The sequence below is a fragment of the Apostichopus japonicus genome, chromosome 14 (assembly GCF_037975245.1).
Source record: "Apostichopus japonicus isolate 1M-3 chromosome 14, ASM3797524v1, whole genome shotgun sequence".
Taxonomy (NCBI): domain Eukaryota; kingdom Metazoa; phylum Echinodermata; class Holothuroidea; order Aspidochirotida; family Stichopodidae; genus Apostichopus; species Apostichopus japonicus.
The window spans coordinates 12,506,394-12,520,093 of record NC_092574.1 but is presented as its reverse complement, the minus strand read 5'-3'; the positions used below and the strand labels follow the sequence as shown (position 1 = coordinate 12,520,093).

Below are 13,700 nucleotides of genomic sequence, written 5' to 3'. Positions count from 1 at the left end.
GTTCAAAGGTCAACAGAGGTCAAAGTCTGAAAACCTTGTAAGCACAATATCTCAAGGAGTAAAAGTATTCAAACTTCAAACTAATTAGTATGCAGGTAGCCCTTAGTAAGTAGATGTTCTCTACCTATTTTCCTGGAGGTCAAGGTCATTTGAGAGATCACCAGAGGTCATAGGCGGAAAACATTTTAAACGTGGTATCTCAAGAAGTTAAAGATGCTTGAACTTTAAACTTCAACTGTGGATTGACCTAGGATAGCAGATGATCCCTATTGCTTTTCATGGAGGTCAAAGATCATTGGGGTCACAAATGGTCAAAGGCTGAAAACCATGTAAAAACGATATCTCAAGAAGTTGAAAGTTGCTTCAACTATAAACTTAGTATGTTTGGAGCGATTAATGATTAGATGTTCTCTATCCTTTTTCATGGAGGTCATTTGAGGTCACCAGAGGTCAAAGGCTGAAAACCTTGTAAACAAGATATCACAAGACTTAGAGTTGCTTGAACTTTAAACTAGGTGTGTTGATAGCCCTTGTTAAGCACGTGATCCCTATTGTTTTTCATGGCGGTCAAAGGTCACCAGAGGTCAAAGGCTGAAAACCTTGTAAACACAATAACTCAAGTAGTAAAAGATGCTTGACCTTTTAACTTGTACTGTAGATAGACCTAGGTGATTAGATGTTCTCTATCCTTTTTCATGTAGGTCATCAGAGGTCAAAGGCTGAAAAACTTGTAAACATGATATCTCAAGAGGTAAAAGTTGCTTCAACTATAAATTTGGTATGTTGATAGCCCTTGGTGATCAAATGATCCCTAGTGTTTGTCATGGAGGTCAAAGTTCGTTGAATGTCAATTTTCGGTTACAGTCAATATATGTATAATTATTCAGAAGTGAAGTTCGTTTGACCTTCGACCCTCTTTGTATGGTATGCATAAGCAGTGGCGTAGGAAGGTACTTTTGAGTGGGGGGGGGGCTGAAGACTGATGGCCGGCCTGGGGGAGGGGTCTAAGGGGAGGGGGTGTCCCCCTCCCCTTTGGAATTTTTTGCATTTCCAGGTGACCTCAGATGCAATTTGGTGCAATATAGCACACTTCAACACCCACTCCATTTTGTAAACTTAATTTTGTATTTTCACCTGGCCTTAGATGCAATTTGGTGCTCCAAATGAGATTTTTTTTCTGATTTGGAAATGAAAAAGGGGTTTTCTGACTTGCGGAGCTGGGGGGGGGGGGCGGAATGATACTTCCGCCCCTCCACATTTTTCACTGGGGGGGCTGGCGCCCCCAGCCCCCCGGTTCCTACGCCCTTGTCAGGGATTCCTCTAAATGATTTATCTTTTGGTGGAGGTCCATGGATGCCGAATCACGCAGTTTAGATGAAGATGATGGTGGAGGGCACTGGCCGCCCTGCGCTCTCACTCTTGAACCGTGGCCCCTGAATCCCTAGCTACGTCAGTGCCCCTCAGCTGGTGTAACGTATGTCTACTACTCCTCCGTCCATTTTCATCGCATTAATAACCCTAACTTTTGAGGAGGAATCTATGATAAATGATGTGAATGTGATTAAAACTGTAGCAACATTATTGTAGAAGCACATATACAGAAGATCATGAAATAAAACGGCTGATTTTCAGTGATGTACAACATATTTCATACTTTTGGCAAACTAATCTAGAAGCGTTTTATTAGCTAGAAGAATATTAGTTTGTTGCGAATTTTAGTTTATTTGTGGTGACTTGATTGTATGTTGCAAGTTTTTATCCCTTTTCGTCTCAAAAGTAGGCCTATTAGAGGTAGGAGATAAACAATGGAGGGACAAAGAGATTAAAGAAAGCAAGGGCGCCGTTTTGTTTTGAAAATTGGTGGGGACGTGACTATCTAAGCGGAGCGCGACCATGAGTTCACGCGGAGCGTACCAATTTTTTTTTTTACAGATGTACCCCCCAGATTGCCGGAAATTGCATTTCCCAGACACAATTATGATCAAAAATGGGTCATTCATTTTAATATTTCACGGTTTTAAATGTTTCATGAAAAATAGTAATTAAAAAAATACAAGAATAAGAGTTACTGATGATAAATTTATCAAATACAAACATCATAATGAGCCGATATAAAACAAGAAATTAGTCTATCTTCACCTTCCTTCACCGCACTTTTGGGCAGTTGGGCGTGGGGTCCCATTAATATGTGCTCGGAGCTACACGCAAGTTGACGCAACAACAACAACAACAACAACAATGGAATACACAAACAAGACTGAACAGGGAGTCCTGCATGCCCCCCTGGTTCGACCGCTGGGTTCTGCATTAGCTCCCAGACAAACAGATAACAACAAATAAACAAAGCAGATGAAATAGAATATTGTGCTGGAGAAAGGCGAACAGGGTCAACTAGAGGTATGATGAGCAGCATCAGTCGTTGGAGTGCAAGATCAGCCAGTGGAAGGGGAGGAAGTGGCAAGTGTGAACTTAAGAAAACCGGTACGAAAGTGAATAAATATCGTGTTTACACGCTACTCTTAAGGCCCGGTCACACTACAGCGATATTTTATCGGAATACGGTCCGATTTTTCCGATTTTAGGACGAAGAGTGAGGTTTGTGGTAGTGAATGTAATGAATGCAGTGGAATATTCGAATACCTACTCCAAATCTGAGGGGTTCTGGAACAGACTACATTCTAAAGTGACGTCACATCGAAAAACGATAAAAATCGGAAGAGAAATCGGATAGCTAACCGATAAAAGGAAACGGAGTCAATATCAAAAGTTAGGAGATGGCTATTCCACATCGGAATGGCTCAACAGATAGCAAATCAGGTCCTTTATCACTGTGGCTAGAAGACCCGAACGAAAAACTGTCTGTTTCGATTCCTCTGGGAAAATCGGATAGTATTCCGATAAAAAATCGGTATAGTGTGACCGGGCCTTTATCTAAAAGTTTAGAGACCAGGTAGGGGTGGCTATCCTACCATCGGGACTTCCATTTAACGTCCTCGTCTGAGGGACCACGCGGCTACACACAGCATTTTGGAAACTTTTTTTTCCATTTATTTTTTAACTGTTAATTCCAGCGTTCTCAAACAACCCCTATCCATTTTTATATAGTCAAACTTTTGTATTTGAGACGTGCAATAAATGATTGCTAGCTCATGGACTACATACGGGGAACCCATTCAACCCAAGACTATCAGTAATCGGTAGCGACGTACCTCGTGTGACCTACCTTCCTACTTCAAACATCCGAATACTTTTCTTGAGATCTTTACGACTAACGCAGTATAGCAGGATATCATGGATAGTCGGATTTCCAAAATTCACTCAAAAGATGATGGGGACATGGTATACCATGTCCCCACCTCTGAAATTTTTGGTGGGGACGCGTCCCCGTGTCCCTGCGGGAAACCGCGCCCCTGAAAGGAAGGGGGCCGGGAATAAACTGGAGAAGGACAAAGACCGAAAGGTGTGGAAAAAAAGGTAGAAGAGAGCTATAGGAAGAGGAGTGAAGGGGTGGGGGACAAGGGTGGGGGGAGAAGGAGGGCGGCAGAGAAAAAGTTAGTCATGTCCTTCCTGAATGTTGAGCCCGTGAGGGTTGAATGGTGCAAAGGCGTTGCATCCACAGCCTCTTTCTGCTGATTCGTAGTAGGTCAGGACAGCTACCTATAAGGATTCAATCCCCTGTAGGGACATGTCGTTAATGGTATGGATGGGGAGGTTAAAGCAGTGGCGTAGGAAGGTAATTTTGAGTGGGGGGGGGGGGCTGAAGATTGATGGCCGGCCTGGGGGAGGGGCTTAAGAATTTGGAATTTTTTTGCATTTCCAGGTGGCCTCAGATGCAATTTGGTGCAATATAGCACACTTCAACATCCCACTCCATTTTGTAAATAATTTGCATTTTCACCTGGCCTTAGATGCAATTTGGTGCTCCAAATGAGATTTTTTTCTCATTTGGAAATGAAAAAGGGGTTTTTTGACTTGCGGAGCGGGAGGGGTGAATGATACTTCCGCCCCCCATATTTTTCACCGGGGGGCTGGCGTCCCCCAGCCCCCCGGTTCCTACGCCCTTGGGTTAAAGTGTTCTCCAACTGGGGTCTCAGTCTTCATGGTGTTGAGTGTGGATCTGTGACCATAGAATCGTTTCTTGAGGGTGGATTTGGTTTCGCCAACATACTGGATGCCGCAAACTCTACAAGAGATCAGATATATATGCATTAGTGGTTGTGCAAGTGATATGACCCTTAGTCTTGTGTTAGTTGCATGCTGTGGCTGGTGATGGAATTGGATTCAACAATGTGGTAGCTGCAGTTGATGCAACTCGAAGTCCGATCACATTTGAAAGTACCTGCTGAATGGGTGTAGGGTTAGAAGTTAGAGGTGGAACAGCAGCACGCACAAGAAGGTCTCGTAGGTTGAGGGGGTCGTCTGTAAGCGAGAAATATATCTGGAAACTATACAGCCTGTGGCGACCCGTACCTCGACCAGGGCATACGAACACAAGTTTCGATGGAGCTTTAAATTCCTCCGCCATCATATGCTAATGTACTATAAAGTCGCTATGAGAAAATTAGAAATATCCCAAATATGCTACATATCATTCTTCCGAGGGGTCCGGCCCGTGGACCCACACTGGGGCTCTGGGATACATTACAGGGAAATTTAACAATAATTCAGGATGTGTTGTTGTGATTTCAAAGGATAAATCGATACGAGAGAACACTAACGAATTAGGCTATCTGAAAATGTTAAGGTTACCGGGGGATCGGACTCGATCCCTTCCCGACCGTTCCACCCCAGGCTGTCAATAGCAGTGTACGCCAAAATCGGGAAAAATCTCCTATATGCCTCTCCTCTTAGTACACTATCGGCATTGACTCCGTTGAGTCTTGTATGTGAATTACGATCCAGTACAACCGCCCTACGATGAGAACTTCCTCTATAAATAACACTCAACATAAACCTGTAGGCAATCGGCAACAGAGAAGTGGGGACAGCCAGTGGGGGGGGGGGGGGGTGGGATGCCCTATGCACATCTCTCAAGTGCGGGGAATGACTTTTGGCGGACAGACACTGCGTTTGGTCTACTCCGTAGTTCATACACCCCTCCCTTGAAAAATGATGTTTCAGTGGGCAAATTGCGCAGTAGTAAATGGATTTAAGTGGATTTTGCGTAATATTTACGTGGGAATGCGATTCTCGCTAACCCATGCCTGAGAGAAAAAAAAAACGTTCGGTACATAGTTCAGTTACATGTATCTAGAGACAAACAAACAAGACGATAGAGACCTACGAACACACCCTCTCACTGTTCGTATACTAAGGCTCTACTATCAACAGGATTCTTTACCTTGACGAATACTACATGGAAGTATGTTGGCTAACTTCAAATCATAACTAAAATAGGTCAACGCGGAGAGAAGCGGCTGAGGTTAGTTCCAAGGTGTTTCGACAACACAGCGATAGTTGACCTCTAACGTCACTTCCGTTTCGGATTCGCTGATCGTATTATGGAGTTTTGGGATGTGTTGGGGATAGAGATGAAGTTGTTAGTTACTTTTAGAGCATTGTTAAATCGAAATGCATAAAATCAAGTCAAGAAATGATGGAAACGAAACACTGAGTTTGCGGTACTAACTGTTTGCATCACTAAGGTAAGCGAAACCCTCAGATCTAGGCCCTAGGTAAAGTTGGTACACGAAACACTCAGTTTGCTGTAACAGGTGTTTGAATCACTGTGTCTGTGATGCCGTAATTGAAACACCCTGCATGGCATTCCAAGTGTTTGAATCGCTTTGTCCTGGTACAGTAAGTGAAACCCTCAGAATGCAATACCAAGTTTTGTTGTCGAAACACCTTGAAACTAGCCTCAACTACTGTATAGCTGCGTTGTCGAAACACCTTGACACTAATCTCAGTGGAACCCTCAGAATGCAATACCAAGTTTTGTTGTCGAAACACCTTGACACTAGCCTCAACTAGCTCTGTGTTGTCGAAACACCTTGACACTAATCTCAGTGAAACCCTCAGAATGCAATACCAAGTTTTGTTGTCGAAACACCTTGACACTAGCCTCAACTAGCTGTGTTGTCGAAACACCTTGACACTAATCACAGTGGAACCCTCAGAATGCAATACCAAGTTTTGTTGTCGAAACACCTTGAAACTAGCCTCAACTAGCTGTGTTGTCGAAACACCTTGACACTAATCACAGTGGAACCCTCAGAAAGCAATACCAAGTTTTGTTTTGGAAACACCTTGAAACTAGTCTCAACTAGGCTACTAGCTGCGTTGTCAAAACACCTTGACACTAATCTCAGTGAAGCCCTCAGAATGCAATACCAATTAGCCTTGTAATCGAAACACCTTGACACTAGCCTCAACTAGCTGTGTTGTCGAAACACCTTGACACATATCTCAGTGGAACCCTCAGAATGCAATACCAAGTTTTGTTGTCGAAACACCTTGAAACTAGTCTCAACTAGATGGTGTTGTGACTGTTGTCGAAACACCTTGAAACTAGCCTCAACTAGCTGCGTTGTCGAAACACCTTGACACTAATCTCAGTGAAACCCTCAGAATGCAATACCAATTAGTCTTGTTGTCGAAACACCTTGAAACTAGCCTCAACTAGCTGCGTTGTCGAAACACCTTGACACTAATCTCAGTGAAACCCTCAGAATGCAATATCAATTAGTCTTGTTGTCGAAACACCTTGACACTAGCCTCAACTAGCTGTGTTGTCGAAACACCTTGACTCTAATCTCAGTGGAACCCTCAGAATGCAATACCAAGTTTTGTTGTCGAAACACCTTGAAACTAGTCTCAACTAGCTGCGTTGTTGAAACACCTTGACACTAATCTCAGTGAAACCCTCAGAATGCAATACCAATTAGTCTTGTTATCGAAACACCTTGACACTAGCCTCAACTAGCTGTGTTGTCGAAACACCTTGACACTAATCTCAGTGGAACCCTCAGAAAGCAATACCAAGTTTTGTTGTCGAAACACCTTGAAACTAGTCTCAACTAGCTGGCGTTGTCGAAACACCTTGAAACTAACCTCAACTAGCTGCGTTGTCGAAACACCTTGACACTAATCTCAGTGAAACCCTCAGAATGCAATACCAATTAGTCTTGTTGTCGAAACACCTTGAAACTAGTCTCAACTAGCTGGCGTTGTCGAAACACCTTGAAACTAGTCTCAACTAGCTGCGTTGCCGAAACCCCTTGACACTAGCCTCAACCCTACTGTCTGGTTAAGATGGTACACGAAACACTCAGTGTTTTGTACCAAGTGTTTGAACCACTGTGCCTTTGATGTGGTAAGTGACACCCAGAATGGAATATCAAGTGTGTGAATAACCATGGTAGGCAAAGCCAGTTCAACCTAGTGTTTGGACTGCTATCTTGGTGTGAAACCAAGGGCGGCGGAACCGGGGGGGCACAGGGGGCACGTGCCCCCCCACTTTTCCTCAGGTTAAAAATGTGCCCTTTTTCTACATAAAAATTGAGGTGTCTCAAGTTAGCAAGAGGCCAGGGAATTAGAATGAACACTCGGGAAGGGCCGTTTCCGGCCATCTGAGGGGTTTGTAAAACCAAAAATTTTCTTGTACGCTCCGCGCCAACTGATGGTGGCGCTCCGCTCACATAGTCCTGCATACAACTTTGCAAATCCTGGCTACGCCCCTGACTTTTAATGAATTTCTGTGGGTCAAACTCAAAGCTATTTCGAATGGAAAAATTTGTAAAGATATTAACAAGAAATAAACTCTAATTCCGAAGACTCCTACATTAGCAACTAGCATGATTTCACCTCATTTTGTCTCAAAAGAAAACTTGTTCCTTGTTTCCCAATTTGCACATTGGATATTGCAGTGCTAGTATGCATATTTTCCTTGAAGGGGGGGGGGGGGGGCGTTGATGGAGTGATGTGTATACGCAAATAAGATAATACAATAAGAGTTATAATGGGTACTAAATATAAGGCTGCATCAGTCCAATCGAATTTCTGCAAAGTGCCCTTTGATGTCGGTGCCCCCCCAGATTAAAAGTGCTTCCGCCGCCCTTGTGTGAAACACTACAGAAAATAACTGAGCTGTAGAATATTAAAATAGCATACTACCTTTGTGAAAAACTACATAGGCCTGCTAGAATTTGAGATGTCTTACTGACATATTTTCTTCTACAATGCTTTGACTGTTTGTTTGATGTTGCATTGCAGCGCCGAAGCTGTTCATGGTGCCTGTTTGGCTGCTTCAAGGCGGAGACATTTTGGTTTCGGATTATAGGTTTATAATTAGGGTTCCATTCACAGCAGAGCAATTTCTTTTTATTAAACAGGGTCTTTTGGTAAAGGGACATTTCCACTGCATATATAGCGAACACTCAGTACATTATTTCATATCAAGTGTTTGAATGATGACCTACATGTAATAGGAGGAAAATGCTTTACCAAGTGTACTGAGAGCATAACACTTTATAGTTTGTCATACTTAGTGCTTGAAAACAATGTAATGTGCAAAATGCACTTAGGGTGACGTGAGTACCAAATCCTTTGAAACATGCAGTAGAAGTATGCATATAAAAACAGAACCAGGTTATTATATTTTCAAATTTCTATGAATATCGTTTTCCATGCTTTCTTGGACAATTTTAAAATTACAGAATCCGACACTGTCACAGATAAGAGACACAGGAATTGAAGATACCAATAAAGGTGAACCTTTAATTAAACATCATAAACAGCATGTGAAACAGGAATATATACAACAGTCCTAAGAAAGATGTATAACCAGAATGCAAAACTGCATTGTGGTTTCAATGTTATAAAAAGTTATAGCCAGGATGAACAACACACTTGATTTAAGTATTTTAGCAAAAAGCATCGAGGAAGAGATGTGGCATTAAGAATATTTACAAAGACAAAGACATTTACAAAGAGTCATTGATGTCCAAAACGGTCTTAGTCTTCTATTTAGTACAACAGTGTAATACATCAGCACAGGTAACCTGTAATCTCTGAAGGCTTTTCTTCTTGAGATATTGCTTTTACAAGGATTTCCGTAAATCCTTTGACCCCAAACCTTGATCTTTAAAGACAATCAGGTTCTTTTATTCAATGTAGCCCACCTACATATCAAACATGGGGACTGTCAAAGTTTCCATTATTGAGATATTATGTTTACAAGCTGCTAAGCATGACCACATAAACACACCCATGTACACATGCCAGCATGACTGCAAAGATTACGATTTTTATTGTTCAAGATTTCATATGAACAAGACCTTTAAATTTCACATATAACCAGATTGACAAAATAATGTATGACGTGGAACACAATTTTGCCACTGCTTTCCTGTATGGAGACCATTGTCTTTGTAAAAACTAGGCCTTGTGCTCCTATACCCCAAGCTTCCACATACTTATTTTTTAGAATTACCTCAAATCATATTCGCAAAAGGGATCTCATTACACAGCAATCATTAAGTAAAGCATGAGACGTATATAGACCATTGATGAAAAGCTGCCTTTTCTGCAACTTAAATACTCAAGGGGGTAAATTGATTCTGAATCTATAATAAGTATTGAGTCTTACTCTGCCCCCCCGGCCCCAACCCCCAATTTTTGTTGTAGCATCAGTATTAAAGGAAACAAAATGAAGCCTAAATATATACCTGAAGAAATGTCTCACCTAACGCCTAATTAAGCTCCTCTTATCCAGTCTAGTAGTATCTATATGAGGTGAAAATATCTTTTGATTTAATCATCAGATTTTGGCAATTAAAGGCATTGAAGACTCGCCCCTCTAAAAAAGGAAACCTTCTGTTGCTTGCAAGTGAAATTTTCTGCTTGTTGAGCTACAAAATGAACACAGTAATGAAAGTGATACCTTGTTATCTTTAGCTGGACCTGAGATATGTCCATCGCTGCATCGTTTGTACACTGTGCTGTAGGTATTGACCACAGCTGTATGTACTGACTGTACACTTGTGTCTAATTACCAAAGGTACAGTAGCAAGCTGTGTGCGTATTTTCTGGGTGATGGTGTCTAACACTTTTGTTACACCTCTTTCGAAACTAGGTCAGATTAACGTTTCGTTTTGCGCGAGTCTTAAAGTTAAAGAATTTGCTATGTTAGTGACTGAAGATATGTGTTCCAAAGTCTACTCTTTTCCAATGACCAAAAAAGTAACATTGTCATGCTAAATTATTACTTAGTACAGACATCTGTAGATAAAAACAAAATTGGCATATCTGGCATGTGTTAGGGGCCCCGTGCGCCAAGGAAAATAGGGATTTGACCCAAACTAAGTCCTGACCCAAATTTCGTATGTACCAGCTAGGTGTTCATGAAGTATGAGTACCATACCGTGGGGGGCTTGGTACTTGGGGCTTTGAACATTTGCAACACCCCACGCACGGAGCTAACACAAAGTCAATGGGAGCTGTTTCATTTTTTTTATAAGTCAAAAACAAAATTGGCATATCTGGCATGTGATTCGGGCCCTGTGCGCCAAGGAAAATAGGGATTTGACCCAAACTAAGTCCTGACCCAAATTTCGTATGTACAAGCTAGTTGTTTATGAAGTACTGTACCCTGGATGAAGATAGTAAAAGTAGCGATCTTGACCAAGCATGTTCTTCCAGGTCAACCCCAAAGAGAGTTTGTCCAACAAGGCAAAAAGCATTGTTGCCTGGTAAGGAAAATTGTTATCCTTAACCCAGTGACATATGCAGGGGTCCCCACACAAAGTCCAATCTGGAAAAGGTCCACTTTTGCATTATGGCACGCACACAGTCCCACACATTGCTGGACCTCTGTTGACCGCACATGACCTTTGACTGCCGAAAAAACTAATAGAAATAATTCACTCACTATGGGTCATGGTGGCTTAGTGCCTTTTGCATTTAAGACACAGGTTGTGAGTCTGAGTCCCACAGGTGGCATAGTCAATACGTTGAATCCTTGTGCAAGACACTTTACTCCATTTGCTTCAGTCCACCCATCTCTAAAATGGGCGCTAGCTTCGGCTAGGGGCTAGTTAGCAAGGGATTGACGGATTGGGGGAGAGTTTCACTCTGATTTTACTTGCATCATGGAAACCAGGTTTAAGCACCAACCTTATGAGCCATCTGGCACAGAAGAAAACCTACCTACCTTCTCACTATGGGTAACCTACCCACCAAGTACTCAATTGAATTTTACCTCATTAAGATATACTGTATATTGTTTACAAGGTTTCTATGTTTGACCTCTGTTAACCTCTATATAAAACAATATGGGTCATATAAACACTCGAAAGAATACACATACTAAGTATGAGCTCAATTGAAGTGTGTCTTGTCAAGATAAGGTTTTTACAAGGTTGTCAGTGTTTGACATCTGTTGACCTTTGAGAAAAACAATAGGGACCATGTACTCACTATGAATAATCTACATAACAAGCATGAATTTAATTGAAGTTTGTCTCAAATTACGATGATTAAAGGTTAACAGTTTTTTACCTCAGATGAACTTTGACCTCAACCAAAAGCAATAGGGACCATGTACTCACAAAAGGTATTCTACCTAACTAGTATGAGCTCTACTGAAGTTTGCCTTAAGTATCAAGTGATTATGTTTACAAGTGGCATCACATGCATGTCACTTACATATACACATATACATCCATACACACAAGGATGACTGCATAGACCTGTTTCTTTTCCTTCTGCTCAAGTCATAGTTGTAGTCACACTAGCAAATACTCAGTAAAGTACCGTACTGTATCTTAAATTGATGCTGAAGAATTGGTCATATGATGCTAAGATCAACTAGAGATAGCTATATTGTGCTAACCACCATAGCTAGAGAAGAGCAGATTGGGATTTTTCAATACCTGTTTGCCATAAAAGATTACACTTAAGTAAAACTTCTACCAGTGGCAATTCAATTACCTCTTGGGTTTATGCCTAATTCTGCAACAGATATCATTCATAGCATTTATAATTTTTTTTGTTCCAGTTGATCCATATGAGGAGGACTGTGAAAGTGATATGGAATCTGATACAGAGTCTTGGGAAAACCAATTGAAGAGATTACACAAATCCTTCACTACAGGTACAGTAGGATATTTTAACAATTTATTGATTCCTTGTCAAAGGCCGAAGGAATCTATGTGATGGTGATGGCGTGTGTGTGTGTGTGTGTGCGTGTTTGTGTATGCGTGTATAAGTATGTGTGGGTGCAGGGGGTAGGAAGCTTCCAAAAAGTGGGGGGGGGGCACAACATCAGAGGGGCACTTTCTCATTCCACAACCACCACTCGTTATGCTATAAATCGATACACACTGGCCAAGTCACTTAAATATACTGTATTTGATGTGTTAGTATGCTATCAATACAATTTTGGTGCACATAATAATTTAATTTTTTTTTAAATTAACAAAGGCTTAAGATATCCAAAAGACAGTTCTTCATCAAAGGGGCACATTTTATTTGCCAGTAGGGCACATTTGCTATTTTGAAAAATAGTTGGGAGGCACATGCCCCCAGTCCCCCCCAAGCTCCTATCCCCCTGTATGCGTGCATGTATATGGTCATTTTCACAATCAGTGGTGTAACTTTTATACACTCAGGGCCAAAATTTCAAACACCATACTGTATATATTGAAATTTTTACTAACATCACATGTTAAAGGGTTCAAATTTTTGTAACTTCAACTTTTTGGAGTTTAAACATATATGTTTATGGGTGTAATTTTTCGGTGACTGTATGACTCTAGGAAACTTTATATTTTTAAGCAACCATATTTACACAGTGTTAAAACAGTACTCTGATTCAAGTAAACTTTAAAATGCTTAAATCATTATATGTTACTTAAAAATGAAAAGGATTTGGCAGAAAGTTTTTAAAACTATTACAGATATTTCCATGTTAACTGAAAATTTATTGGAAATCAAGGATTGTTTTTCTTAATTTTAACTTTAAACTATTTAAAAAAAAGATAAGGCCAAGTCAAACACCCTAAATAATGTCTCCTCACAGAGGGCTAATATCCAATCCAAGTTGCCCAAAGCTCATTCTTTGCATCATAACTATACATGTCTTACTAGTTTAGTATTGAAAACAAAAAATAAATGTTTTAATTGTGACCAAATTTTGACCTTGAAATGCCCAAAATAGCCCAAAATGTTGTTAAAATGTGATGTTTGAGGACGCTGTTCACAGGCATCGTTGAGCATGTGACCCTGAAAATGCAGTTTATTGGTAGTCCTTATGCTAGTGAACCACCCTCTTAATTATTAAGCACCTGTATGCTAATGCTAAGAAGTTGTTGTCATTTGAATTACTCAAATCGGCTTGTGCAGGCATTTTCATACATATGAACTACGTGATTTTCACAATTTTCGAGTCGTGAATTTGAGTAGATAACACAAAATACACAACTTTTTGACTTGAGTTTTTAAAAATAGAGTCAATACACTCCTGAAAAATGGTATTTAAAGAAAAATTCAAATTTGCCCACAGCCCCAAATTGGACCCCCAATTAGGGCCAGAAGTGAGATTTCTTAAGTTTGAGGGCGCTGTTTGTAAAAGGTACGACCCGCTCAACATTTTTTGGGCACTTTTCCCGTACAACTACCACTGGACAAGGATCCTATGCAAATTAAAACTCAAACATGCCATTGCTTGTGAATATAGAGCACACTCAAAGTAGGGCCAG

The 13,700-nt window shown here is 40.9% G+C and overlaps 1 pseudogene; it reads left to right on the top strand.

The window, feature by feature from the left end:
- Nucleotides 1–5,460: 5,460 nt before the first annotated feature.
- LOC139980288 (tyrosine-protein kinase Fer-like) overlaps nucleotides 5,461–13,700 on the top strand; it is a 29,547-nt pseudogene continuing 21,307 nt past the window's right edge.